General features: G+C 43.2%; 2 non-coding genes across 2 annotated transcripts; both read right to left on the bottom strand.

Moving 5' to 3' along the window:
* Positions 1-463: 463 nt before the first annotated feature.
* trnar-ccu (transfer RNA arginine (anticodon CCU)) lies at positions 464-536 on the bottom strand. Its single transcript has one exon. It is a non-coding gene; the product is annotated as a tRNA-Arg (tRNA).
* Positions 537-7945: 7409 nt separating this feature from the next.
* trnar-acg (transfer RNA arginine (anticodon ACG)) lies at positions 7946-8018 on the bottom strand. The gene has a single exon. It is a non-coding gene; the product is annotated as a tRNA-Arg (tRNA).
* Positions 8019-14080: the final 6062 nt, after the last annotated feature.

Here is a 14080-nt window from a genome sequence, read left to right as displayed (position 1 = left end):
TCTGAAGCAGGCCATTCAGCGCAAGACATCCCAAAAATATACATAGGCCAAAATACCTCCTAACCGCTGCTCAGGTCTGACAAGCCGCTACAGAAAGTGGGGGTTGAGGTTTTTGTCATAAAGGAGGTTCCACTAGCTCCTTAATATAAGGGTTCACGTACTTTTTCCATCAATGACCTTGATTGTTTAAACCATTTGGTCAATAAAGAAACAGCAATGTCAAATGTTGGGCGTGTGTTGTTTGTTAAATCAGACTCTCTTTATTAATTATTATGACTTAGATAAAGATAAGATCACATGTTAGGAGCCATTCATGCAGAAATCCACATCATTCCAAAGGGCTGTTTACAAAAGTTTTTCTCCCAACTGTATGTGAGAGAAAAGCAGAGACGCTCACTGAGTAAGGTGGGGTTGCAGCTTTGCAAATCACAAGGACATTTGTACGCTCAAAATGGGACAGGAGCACCCCAGATGGGACTCAAACCCACAATCCCTGGCTTAGGAGGCCAGTGCCTTATCCATTAGGCCACTGGGGCACACTGGGTCACACTGGGTTGGGTCGATCACGCTGATGAAGAGCCAGTTTTTTTTTTCCTTTGCTTTTTCAAAGGGATCCACAAAATTAGGAAAGTTAGGCAGCAGAAGGTTTACTGTGACCTGAGAAGGACCGGCATCCAATCACGGTGGTACACACACACGCTCTCACTCATCTGAGCTACACGGCTACCAAGATGATCTCAGGTGCGCCGAGCTGGTACGGAACATATTGAACTGATCGACGGCGAATTGTCTCTCAGACAGGCTTTTCACCTCTGAGCTCCCTGACTGACAGTGATCAGTTAGGCAGTAAAACAGTCAGCTGCTTCTAAGCCTTAAACAGCTGCATCTCGGCGCTTCCACGGAGAGATGATTTGAAAGCCGAACATCGCCAATTGGGAACACCTTACTATCACTAGTTTAAGAGACTCTTAAGGTCTTGCAGAGGTGCCTGTCTAATAGCATGCGCTTTGCAAGCTATAGGTGTTTAGGCTGAGGCAGAATGTCTGTTAACAAAATGTTTTTCTAAAGGGGCCTCGCACTCTTTTCCAAGCAATGGTCACCATCCCCACAATGTAGTCATGTCCTAGGACGTCACCTTTTAGTCTCCATTTGTCTGCCACCAACATTTTAGGTTACGGGGTCACAACCGCACCCCGGAGAGCATAGGAACCGTTGGCGTTCTGGCTGCGCAGATTGGGCTGAAGGTGGGGCGCTTGAATCTCGCTGTTGGAGGCCGTCTGAAACTGACCCAAGCCTTTCCCTTGAATTAAATGTAAATAAGAAATGAACCCCAGATGCACATGGAATCAATCACGTGTTTCCTTTGAGCCGTTTCAAAGACTGCTCCAGAGTTTACCTTGCACAGATGCGCAAAGATTAATGATGGGGGTGCACGCTTCCAGGCGCCTTACAACTGTAGGGACTGATAAGAGACAATTCGTAGCGTGTACTCATTTCTCTCTATTCCCCGTGTTGCAGTGGTAGGATGACATAAATTCCTGCTTCGACACGTAACGGCATTATAATCAAGTGCAGGAGCTGAGGGCTTTAGTTTTGTTTCGTTTTCCATGGCGTTCGTAAGCGCGCAAATCAAAGGCAATTCCCGCGTCTAACAAGAATGTAAATGCTTTTGAAAGTGCAGTGTGGTGCAGCTTGTAAAAACCTTTTGTGGTTTGTTGATGTTTTTTCTGTCTGCCAAAGTTGCATTTTGACATCCGGACTGGGGGACTTTATCATTTGAACGTGAAGCCAGCCTTAAACCCTCTGAGGCGTGTCTGTCTGCCGGCACGAATCTTGTGAAAGGTATTTTTTTTTAACGGAGAGCGACTTTAAAAAGGTTTCCGCAGCCACCTCGCACTCCGTGTTAGATTATAGGAGGAATGCGGCGGCAGCAAACTCGCTTTTGTCGTGGCCGAGTGGTTAAGTGCGTTGGGGACTCCCCGCGCAAGTTCGGAACTTGCCGACTCCGGCGTCTGCCGCACGTCGCCTTGTGCCTGCGCGGCAAAGGCAAAGTGCCGTTTCTCCTTTCCCGGCACTATAAAAACGCTAAATCGCTTGGACCCGCTGCCATTGAAAGCAATTCTTCAGGTAACCACACATTTTGCGTTCGCACCTCTGGTGCTCTACTTATGCCTTTGAAAACCTAATGAATAAAGCTGAAAGAACCGACACGATATGTAGGTGCTCGTAAACCACGCAGTAAAGAACTGTTAACAGCAAGGGTTTCAGTGGGTTAACTGAGGAGAAGGCGTCATCGCTAATTGTTGACTTTTTATTTGGTGTTAGAAACACTCTTACTGTGCATGACGTGCAACAAATGTAGCCACAGAAATTGCATCACGCTTTCATGTATGCTATTGCAGACACCAACGTTGCCTAGATAGAAAACCGAAATAGCCGTGGGTTTGCTTGCTGGTCTGAAGGATCTCTCTTCGAATCTCTATCATTTGTCAATGGAAGTAAAATGCGCTGAAATCTCATACGTTCAGAATCAAACCCGCAGCTGTTTTTCGACTTTATTTCTTGACTAATTACAACTGAGTGGCGCATGAGCAGTTACGTAAACTTGTCTACCAGGGTAAAGTTAGCTCGAAGTTCGAAAACGATTTTGGCACGCCTGTAGCGCTTTCACGAAACCTCTTAGAGTTGCGAGAATGCTTGTTTTGTGTATAAAATACATTGTGGATGCTTTCTCAGCCTTTACTTTTTCGATTTTATGACATTTTTTTGACCATGCACGAATATTCTTTTGTCCATATCTTCGCAATGGAAGCACAGAACGCCGTCAAACCAAATGCATTTTAAAGACCACGACTTGTGGATATTTCCACAGCCTTTACATCAAACTATCAGTGAGCTAATTATCTTTTTTTAAACCTCCGGTTTTTCATCGATGCGTAATTACGCACGAACTGGAACCCGGGGGACCGCTGTGAGCACACGTTCACAACGCGAGAAATACTGTTCAATACGGCTTCATGCGAAAAACCCGTATATGACCATAGGAAGCAGAACAGCGCGGTCTCCCATTACCCAGACTGTAAGCACGGGAATAAAGCTTTGTTTGATTTCTGAAACCCTTCCTTTACGCCCTGTTTTCATTCAGGTAAGGGTCAACTATATTCACAATACTACTGACAGCAGGAAGATTAAAATATTCTTTTCTCAGCAGCTTATTAAAAACAGCTCCCATGATGTTCAAACCGATTTTTTACACAGAACACTGACACAGCTTTGCATTCTGAATCTCTTTTTGTCATGCTTTTATTTAATATGGCACAATGCACTGGGATAGGGGTATTCTGTTCACAAACCAATAGCATTTAAACCACAGCACCCACAATGCAGCAAGTGTTTTGCACACTAAGCAGGTCCTCTGACTTTTCCCAGCTTTGTTTTGGGTTGTGGAACCTTTCTTTATATTTTTTAGGATTTTCTGAAGATAACACTACAGGTAATACACTGGGATAGGTGGGTCATCTTCATGGCTCAATAGCATTTCAAATACAGCACCCACACTGTTGAAACCAAGTGTTTTACACACCAGACAGGCCCCCTAACTTTATATAACCTTGCTGTGGCTGTGGCCCCTTTCTTTAATTTTTTATGATTTTTTGAAGATAACACTACGGGTAATACACTGGGACAGGTGGGTCGTCTTCATGGCTCAATAGCATTTCAAATACAGCACCCACACTGCTGAAACCAAGTGTTTTACACACCAGACAGGCCCCCGGACCTCGTACAACCTTGCTGTGGCTGTGGCCCCTTTCTTTAATTTTTTATGATTTTCTGAAGATAACACTACAGGTAATACACTGGGATAGGTGGGTCGTCTTCATGGCTCAATAGCATTTCAAATACAGCACCCACACTGTTGAAACCAAGTGTTTTACACACCAGACAGGCCCCCTAACTTTATATAACCTTGCTGTGGCTGTGGCCCCTTTCTTTAATTTTTTATGATTTTTTGAAGATAACACTACGGGTAATACACTGGGACAGGTGGGTCGTCTTCATGGCTCAATAGCATTTCAAATACAGCACCCACACTGCTGAAACCAAGTGTTTTACACACCAGACAGGCCCCAGAACCTCGTACAACCTTGCTGTGGCTGTGGCCCCTTTCTTTATTTTTTTATGATTTTCTGAAGATAACACTACAGGTAACACAGTGCGATAGGTGGGTAGTCTTCATGGCTCAATAGCATTTCAAATACAACAACCACACTGCTGAAACCAAGTGTTTTACACACCACACAGGTCCCCTAACCTTATACAACCTTTCTGTGGTTGTGGCCCCTTTATTTATTTTTTTAATAAGAATTTTAGTTTTTCAATATGGCACCATTAGACAGGCGGTACATGGGGATTGGGGGGTGCTATTCATGAGTCAATAGCTCTTCAAGCACAACAGCCACAGTGCTGCAACCAGGTGTTTTACACCAGACATTTCCCCTAACCTTATACAACCTCGCTTTGAGTTGTGGAACATTTCTTTATTTTTTAATGTTTTTTTTGACTGTAATCAAGTGTTGTGCTCACTAGGCAGGCCTCCTGACCTTTCACAGTCATGCTTTGTTGTGTGCAACTTTAATTATCTTTTTAGGATTTTTTGAACATGGCAACTTCCACCAAGACGGGTGGGGGGTGTGGGGGTGCTCTTCAATAGCTTTTTCATCTATACACACAAACGGATGTAACCAAGACACTCAGAACCTGTCACGCAGGGGCTGACTGCTGAGGATAGGGATCCAATGCGGTGCCCTTGGTAGGGTTGGCCCAAGACGCAGGCGTAGTCGGAGTAAACAGGCAGGGGCCCGAGTCCGGGAAGGCGTAGAAGTTGCGTCGGTAGGCAGAGGCGTAAATGAAGAGACAGGCTGGGGTCAGGATCCGAGAAAGCGTAAAACAGGCGAAGGTACAAAATCGAGTGGCTAAAGCAGTTGTCGGAAAAGCGGGGTCGAGGTCCAGGGGAGAAGTCATAGTAAGGCAAAAGCGTAGTTAGTAGGTAAGCTCCGGGACAGAATCTCAATCGTGAGCAATGACCGGGGAACAGATGAGGGTTTAAGTAGAGGACTGATTGACATGTGCACGTTTGGTATGGGGAGAGCTCGAGGGAATGCGGGAGCGCTTGCCTGCGTGAGGGAGATTCATGACAGAACCAACAGAATCAACCTGAACTCATAGAAAAACAAGAATGCCCCCGAGACACCTGAATCCCCCTCCTGGACCACTCTGGTATCAACACCCCCAAACCCATCCATACCAGCTAACAAGATTCAGAATCGGTGCAACCCTCCAACCTGGACCAAGAGCAGGATGGGACAAGAACCTGCACCACACTACGTACACAGGTTTGTATTTTTGGCTGAAGATGAAAATGTCTAACATAGATTGTTTTGGTTCTAGCAAACAATAAAAATAGTTGTTAAAATCCAAACACACATAATGAGATCACTCTCTGTCAGTAACATTCTGGGTCTGGGCTCCTCTGTATTTGGGCTAAAGAGAGTTCAACAACATTTATTAAATGCACTGACATCATAATCTGACAAGATCCATTGTTTAGGGGAGACTTGACCACCCACTGTCCCCCTGGTATCGTGAAGCTCATTGTCCTTTAGCTTTCCAAAACCAGAATCACTTGGGACTCCGGGGGGATCGGTGTATGCAAAATATGAATTCCTTATGCAAGAAATTGTATATGGTCAATATAGCGATCATATCTTATCAGCAGATGGTAATCTCCAAGGAACAAGTAATAGGTTTATTCCACGCTGAAAAATGATCAAATGATTGATGAACCCAAGTGATTTGAAAGAAATGTTAAACAACTCAAAGCGAGGTTGTATAAGGTTAGGGGAGCTGTCTGGTGTGTAAAACACCTGGTTGCAGCACTGCGGCTGTTGTGCTTGAAGAGCTATTGACTCGTGAAGAGCACGATGTACTATCCCCATGTACCGCCTGTCTAATGGTGCCATATTGAAAAACTCATAAAAAAATAAAGAAAGGGGCCACAACCACAGCAAGGTTGTATAAGGTTCTGGGGGCTGTCTGGTGTGTAAAACACCTGGTTTCAGCAGTGTGGCTGTTGTATTTGAAATGCTATTGAGCCATGAAGACGACCCACCCGTCCCAGTGTATTACCTGTAGTGTTATCTTCAGAAAATCATTACAAAATAAAGAAAGGGGCCACAGCCACAGTAAGGTTGTATGAGGTTTGGGGGCCTGTCTGGTGTGTAAAACACTTGGTTTCAGCAGAGTGGGTGCTGTATTTGAAATGCAATTGAGCCATGAAGACGACCCACCCGTCCCAGTGTATTACCTGTAGTGTTATCTTCAGAAAATCATTACAAAATAAAGAAAGGGGCCACAGCCACAGTAAGGTTGTATGAGGTTTGGGGGCCTGTCTGGTGTGTAAAACACTTGGTTTCAGCAGAGTGGGTGCTGTATTTGAAATGCTATTGAGCCATGAAGACGACCCACCTGTCCCAGTGTATTACCTGTAGTGTTATCTTCAGAAAATCATAAAAAAATTAAAGAAAGGGGCCACAGCCACAGCAAGGTTGTATGAGGTTCGGGGGCCTGTCTGGTGTGTAAAACACTTGGTTTCAGCAGTGTGGGTGCTGTATTTGAAATGCTATTGAGCCATGAAGACAACCCACCCATCCCACCTGTAGTGTTATCTTCAGAAAATCATAAAAAAATAAAGGTTCCATAACCCAAAACAAAGCTGGGAATAGTCAGATGACCTGCTTAGTGTGCAAAACACTTACCTGCAGCATTGTGGGTGCTGTGGTTTAAATGCTATTGGTTTCTGAACCAGTGCATTGTGCCACATTAAATAAAAGCAAGAGAAAAAGAGATTCAGAACACAAAGCTGTGTCAGTGTTCTGTGTAAAAAATCGGTTTGAACATCATGGGAGCTGTTTTTAATAAGCTGCTGAGTAAAGAATATTTTAATCTTCCTGCTGTCAGTAGTATTGTGAATATAGTTGACCCTTACCTGAATGAAAACAGGACGTAAAGGAAGGGTTTCAGAAATCAAACAAAGCTTTATTCCCGTGCTTACAGTCTGGGTAATGGGAGACCGCGCTGTTCTGCTTCCTATGGTCATACAGTATACGGGTTTTTCGCATGAAGCCGTATTGAACAGTATTTCTCGCTTTGTGAACGTGTGCACACAGCGGTCCCCCGGGTTCCAGTTCGTGCGTAATTACGCATCGATGAAAAACCGGAGGTTTAAAAAAAGATAATTAGCTCACCGATAGATTGATGTAAAGGCTGTGGAAATATCCACAAGTCGTGGTCTTTAAAATGCTTTTGGTTTGAAGGCGTTCTGTGCTTCCATTGCGGAGATATGGACAAAAGCATATTCGTGCTTGGTCAAAAAAATGTCATAAAAACGAAAAAGTAAAGGCTGAGAAAGCATCCACAATGTATTTTATACACAAAGCAAGTGTTTTTGTAACTCTAAGAGATTTCGTGAAAGCGCTACAGGCGTGCCAAAATCGTTTTCGAACTTCAAGCTAACTTTACCCCGGTAACTTGTCTGGTATATTTGAACACAAATGCCGTTCTTCAATTAAAACTAACAGTACATTGTCAGGGACATTCAGTTCTATACAAACAAGAGACAGACGAGAATATTTCTACCGTTCATGTGGACTACGTGTTGACTAACTGATCGGAATATTTGAAAAGTTCGGGCTCATAGCCGATGCAGTGCGTGCTAATTAGAACAACAGCAACGCTGAGCTCTCAGCACCGTACTGAGCCCAGGTGTTTTTCTAATGCTGTCAGGTGCAGTTCATTTACATGAAGGAAATCTCTTACTGGGTACGATTACAATGCAGTAAGTAGCACAGACTGCTTAGGGAGTAGCCCGATGCTTTTAAAAACAACCCGAGCCAGGCAGGAGTCGAACCTGCAATCTCCTGATCCGTAGTCAGACGCGTTATCCATTGCGCCACTGGCCCTGGTGTGATACTGCAGGACTGTAACCCAGTGAGATCAGCACTGCAACTAGTAAAATATTACCCCCGGTCCATTCTTTTCCAAAAGTGAGAAACACCTGTTTTCTACATTTTGTCTGTTTTAAAACCATATCTCTTTAAACCAAACCAAGAGTTTGTCTTTTGCACTGATATTCTGATTCATTTCGATTTCAAAGAAAAAAAAAAACATTATCTTCCAAAGCATCATAAAATTGTCCCTTCTTCCAGACTCTACTTCTCTCTTATAGTAGTACAGCAGACCTTTCCAGGTGAGCAGATCACAGAGTCCGAAATGAGCTTCCTCCATCAAGCAAAGTACCTGAACATGACTCTGTCTTCATAAAAGCGCCCCTGTAATAAAGAAATTAAATCCGAAATCAAGAGGGCAGTTGCCTACTGAAGTTCAAGAAATCATCAATTTTAACCTAGCAACACATTAAAGGCTGCATCTATACAAGTACGATTCTAGAAATGCTCACCAGATTACGTTTTAAGAAGGAACTGCGCCTCAGGTTCTGCCGAGATCTTAACTCGGATGGCAGGATTCAGAGTCCGGAGTGTGGACTGATGGCGCACGGAGGGTCCATATACTGTGGATCCCTCAGTGATCTTCCGCGTATTCAAACCGCCAGCGTGTGACTCCCCTGTCACCTGTCCTCTCTCCTCTGTGCAGCCGAGCCCGATTCACGGTAAAGTGAAAAAAAATAACTAATCATAACTAGGGTCAGGGAGACTGTTTTCACTAGACAAAGGAATAGCAGAACGGGAAACAGTCTTAACAAACCCAGCACTCTTAGGATGTTGCTGTTGCTGCTGCTTATGTTTTAGGGCCAAACAATCTGCAATTATATGACCTCTCTTGTGACAATAAAAACATTCACGCTCCTCTTTAAGACGTGAGGAACTAGTTTTTACTGGGGGAGACTGAGACTGGGAACTTAGAGTAGACAAAGTCTTCTCCGCACGCACAGACATGAAAACATTCTTATGAGTGAGCACGAACTCATCTGCCAAAACAGCGACTTGCGATAAAGTAGTTACTTTTTGCTCATTCAAATACACAACAATGCGTTCAGGCAAACAGTTCTTAAATTCCTCTAAGAGCATTAACTCACGCAATGAGTTAAAGTCACTCACTTTACTGGCTACAACCCATTTATCAAAGAGAGTGCCCTTCTCTCTAGCAAATTCAACAAATGTCTGGTCTGACACTTTACGATGATTTCTGAAGCGTTGTCTATAAGCCTCAGGAACCAATTCATAAGCCCGTAAGATAGCAGCTTTCACAGTATTGTAATTCAAACTTTCTTCTAAAGAAAGTGTAGAACAAACTTCCTGAGCTTTGCCCACTAATCTACACTGCAAAAGCAGTGACCAAACCTCCTTAGGCCAACGAAGTGATGTGGCAATTCGCTCGAATGCACCAAAGTACGAATCAACTTCCGTCTCCCTAAACAGAGGAACTAAAGCAATGTGCTTACTTACATCAAAGGTGGTAGAGAGTGGATCTTGCAAAGGAGACACGCTAGAGGCCTCGGAGTGGGTTGGCTGCACAGCAGGAGCATTCTTTCGTGCTTCTAGCTCAAGCTGTCGGAGCTTAACCTCTTTCTCCGCCTCAATCTCCATCTTACGAATTGCAAGGCGCAATTCAAATTCTGCCTGGCGCACTTGGGCTTTTTCCTGCGCCTCCATGTGCAAGCGGGCCAAATGAACTTTCAGGCGAGTGTCGCTTTTTGACCCGGCGGAGACCGGAGAGAACGGTTCAAAGGGAGGCAAGGTGGCCTTGACCTCAGCCTCCACTAAGTCTTCAGCCACCCCCTGCACCTCGTCCTGTTCTTCCACCACCATAGCAGGTTTAGCACCAGCCCCAGGAGAACCGGCGTACCTGCTCGTTAATGCAATGACCTCTAACTCTACCAACCTATCCATCACAGCTCTCTTGACGTCCCTTTTAAGAACTTGCGTCGAAACCTGAATCTGGAAGTAATCAGCAATTTGGAGCAATTCGTCCTTCCTACACTTATCCAGCTGCTCAAAGGAAGGTTCCTCCACAAACTTTCGCAAATCAAAAGTAGCCATAACTACAGTACCTTGCCAAAACACAATCCACAAATCAAAATCCTGTACCAACACCAAAATTCTGCAACACAAAAAAAAATCCTTAGGACGGGAATTTGATATCCCGGACGAGCCCCCAATAATGTTACAACCCCAAGTGTCTAGGGGAAAAGGGGTGTAACATTTAGGATAAGTCTTTTGGAAGCAGATGGGTTTTGGTGAGGGACTAGGAAGCGTGATAAGGGTAAGGAACTAGAGTGGTGCCAAAGAAAAGAAAATAACAAACAAAATGGAGCTGGCTAGGACAGTGAGGGAAAGCTAATCTGACTACAAAAGAAAACCAGAAACACACGGTCTTCTGCGTCTTCAACACCCTAGTTAACCTGCACTGACTACCCAAAACCATACAAGACAAATGGCACTCACCCGTACTAAACTAGTGTACTAATACAAAATTAACTAAGTGTGTAAGTGTACCCAACAACCTAAACTAACCTTATATACAAAAGTTCACACAAAAACACAAGTGAACCAGGAATACAAATAAGGAAAAACAAGAGTTATCAACAGGACAGGGTACAAAAGAACACATAAGTTGAACATGTAACACTTGGGCAAGGTAAAGACAAATCAAGGATGAACACACAAACAAACGAAAGTACAAAGAAACTAACGTAAAACCAACAAAACAACAAAGCCGAAGCTATACGAAAATACACAAACACAAAGCAAAACAAACCAACAAACGAAGCCAAAGCAATAACAAGAAGCGAAGCGAAGCGAAGCGAAGCGAAAACCAAAACCGAACGGGACCGAAGTCAAACGAAAGGCCTTTTCTTTCTGAAAGCCTCCATGTTATATAGTGAATAAAATGTGTTCTGATTGGCTGAAGGCTAATTAATGATGACATCATATTGAAACAGTGGTGTGATGGTTGGCCAATGGGGAAGGGAGAACAATCAAGGGTCAGCAGTGTGGACATAACAGAAAAACACACAGAACACACACTGGGACGTAACAGTGCCGGCGGGGGGCCCTCACCCTGAGGTCTGTGCGGGTCCCAATGCCCCAGCATAGTGACGGAGACGCTGTGTTGTAAAAGGGTGCCGTCCTTTGGATGAGATGTAAAACCGAGGTCACAGCGCTCTGTGGTCATTAAAAATGACCACCAAAACCTTTGACAAAAGCTCTTGGTAATTGATGGTCTTCAATAATGCTCCTCCTTTAGGTACATTTTAAATCAGCTGAAAAATGCTGTGAAATGGGGGGGCACTTCAGGCCAGTGTAGGATTTGGGTTACAAGAACCATAAAAACTGCATGAGAAAGCCCATACACTGAATTACACAGCTTTCTATTCAAAGGAGGACAAAAGAAATTCCCTGAGTTCGATTTTTTGCAGCACAGAGAGGACCACTGTCGTGAGGCCGGTTAGCTCAGTGGGTTAGAGTGTGGTGCTAGTGACGCCAAGGTTGTGGGTTCGAGCCCTGTACGGGCCAGGTCAATTTCTCCTCTCTTACCAAAGCTGTTAGGTCCCTTTCCGTGGTGAGATGGGTTGTCATGCAACACTGCCACATAGTGCCGACAGACAATTAAATGACAAAAATGAAGAGAGTTAAAGCAGCTGGAGAGGTTCTCTTACAACTTTTGAGCTGACACAGTTTTGGAAAATGTTTCCTTCACGCTGCACTGTACCACATAGGCAGCCAAGAGTCTCCAAAACAAAACAGAATTGACAGTCATATAATGTCCATTAACCCCGGTTTTACACGCAGGATCATGTCTGCCATCATAAGAATATGAGTCCAATATTTTAGAATATAGTCAGAATGACTTCTAACCTTACCTGTGGTGTCTTTAATCCCTATTGCTCAATTCATGGTGTACGTACTGCATACATGTGTCTTGAAAATGAGGAATGGGCCCCTGAGACAGTCATTTACCTGTTTCACAAATGATCGTATTTTACTAGAGATTCTGTTTGGGATTCAGATGTGCATTCGGACAGCAATCCCTTTCAAGAAATGATACGTTCTGGATGAGGTCAGTGGTGCTGGAACACTGTATTTAGGATGTGTTTGCAGTGATTGTGTGTCCCCTGCTTCAACGCAGTGATATATAGATGTGCTCCTGTAATTTATTGGTACATGCCCAGGGCAGTAAGCAGTCTGAGGATTTATTTCCAGATGGCATAGAGCAGTGAAGCATTGAAGTAGTGCAACACACTGGATCATTATATTATTAGAATCTATTCTACTTAAATTATTACATTATACACAATTTGAGTTCATTTTAAAAAGTAAAAGGTAATGAAAGGAATGCATTTTCGTAAGAAAGATAATACCGATATGCATGTGATAATCTTCCTTATATCATGTAGTGCGTCATTTGGACACTTTGTGGGATTGAAATACAAAGAAAATCATGTTCTATGGTACAAGATAAATACAAAACTTAAGCTTTTATTTTAATTAGATTTGTTTATAAAGCATAAGCAATCATTTATTACATTAATATATCTGAAAATAACATTTTAGCATCATATTATTACATACAGGTCTCTAGCTTCAACACAGTGCTATATATATATATGCTCAGTGATTTATTGGTACATGCCCAGGGCAACAATCAGAATGAGGATTTATTTCCAGACGGGCTAGAGGTAGTGTTGTGAAATACTTCAACACACTGGATCGCAGATTTAGACCCCCTGCACTCTTACTCCTTTCAAAACCAAAGAAATGAAGATATGTAGCAATCACATTGTAACAGGGGTGACAGTGACTTAATGCTTATACAAGTGGACTTCTGGTACCTTTAGGGTACGGTGTTCCCTGAAGGGCTCTCAAACCCCGCATTTCAGATGCCTAGCTGTATCGCTGATGTGTTGCACCTCAGAATCACTTTTAAACCTTACCTCTGGTATCTTTAATCCCTATTGCTCAACGCATGGTGAAAGTATTGCATAAATGTGTCTGAAAATGAGCAATGGGCACCTGAGAGACTCATTTGCCTGTTTCACAAATGATCATATTTGACTAGAGATTCTGTTTGGGATTCAGTTGTGCATTCTGACAGCAATCCCTTTAAAAAAACGATACATTCTGGATGAGGTCAAAGGTGCAGGAACACTGTATTTAGGATGTGTTTGCAGTTATTCTGTGTCTCTAGCTTCAACACAGTGATATATATATATATATGCTCACTGATTTTTTGGTACATCCCCAGGGCAATAATCATTATGAGGATTTATTTCCAGATGTGCTATGGGTAGTGTTGTGAAATACTTCAACACACTGGATCGCAGGTTTAAACCCCTTGCACTCTTACTCCTTAAAAACCAACAAATGCAGATATGTAGCAATCATATTGTAGCAGACACTCATTTGCCAGTTTCAGAAATGATCATAAGGTGAATCCATCCCCTTCAAAGCTCCATGAAAAAATGATATTTTTAAATTTGAAAAAAAAAACATTATAGAACAACATCTCTTGGTCCACAGAGAGCAACAATCCAACTTTGAACAAAATCCATTGACTGATCCCCGAATCCTGATGTTTCTTCGCATGATATTGGGCTTGCAACCACTTTCTGGAAAACGAAGAAAAAGGCCAAAAATGAAAAAAAAGTTATCAATTCTAGAGCCTAAGAGGAAAACAAGACAAATGTATATCTCCAAATAATTTTATGTGCTTCAGAAAAGCCCAGGAAAGTTTTTTGCATACATGAAACCACGCCCGTTTGCACGTAAGCAGACATGGTTTCACAAACGACTGCATGAAAGCACGCGTGCATGCGAAGTCATCCTGTTGAGCATTTGAAAAGCCGCACCACACCACACTTGAAATAGCTCTTACATTAGTGGTAGACACAGGAATCGCCGCAGGAATCAAAATTGAACCTAGTTGCCACATCACATACATCCTGTTCAACGATAAAAAGGTAACATCTATCCTCGCTCCAGAGTAAATCTCACGTTGAGGGCAT

The sequence above is a fragment of the Lepisosteus platostomus genome, unplaced genomic scaffold (assembly GCF_059453375.1).
Source record: "Lepisosteus platostomus isolate fLepPlt1 unplaced genomic scaffold, fLepPlt1.hap1 Scaffold_42_H1, whole genome shotgun sequence".
In the NCBI taxonomy this organism is placed as follows: domain Eukaryota; kingdom Metazoa; phylum Chordata; class Actinopteri; order Semionotiformes; family Lepisosteidae; genus Lepisosteus; species Lepisosteus platostomus.
The sequence above is the reverse complement of the archived record's forward strand: the minus strand, read 5'-3'. Positions and strand labels throughout refer to the sequence as shown.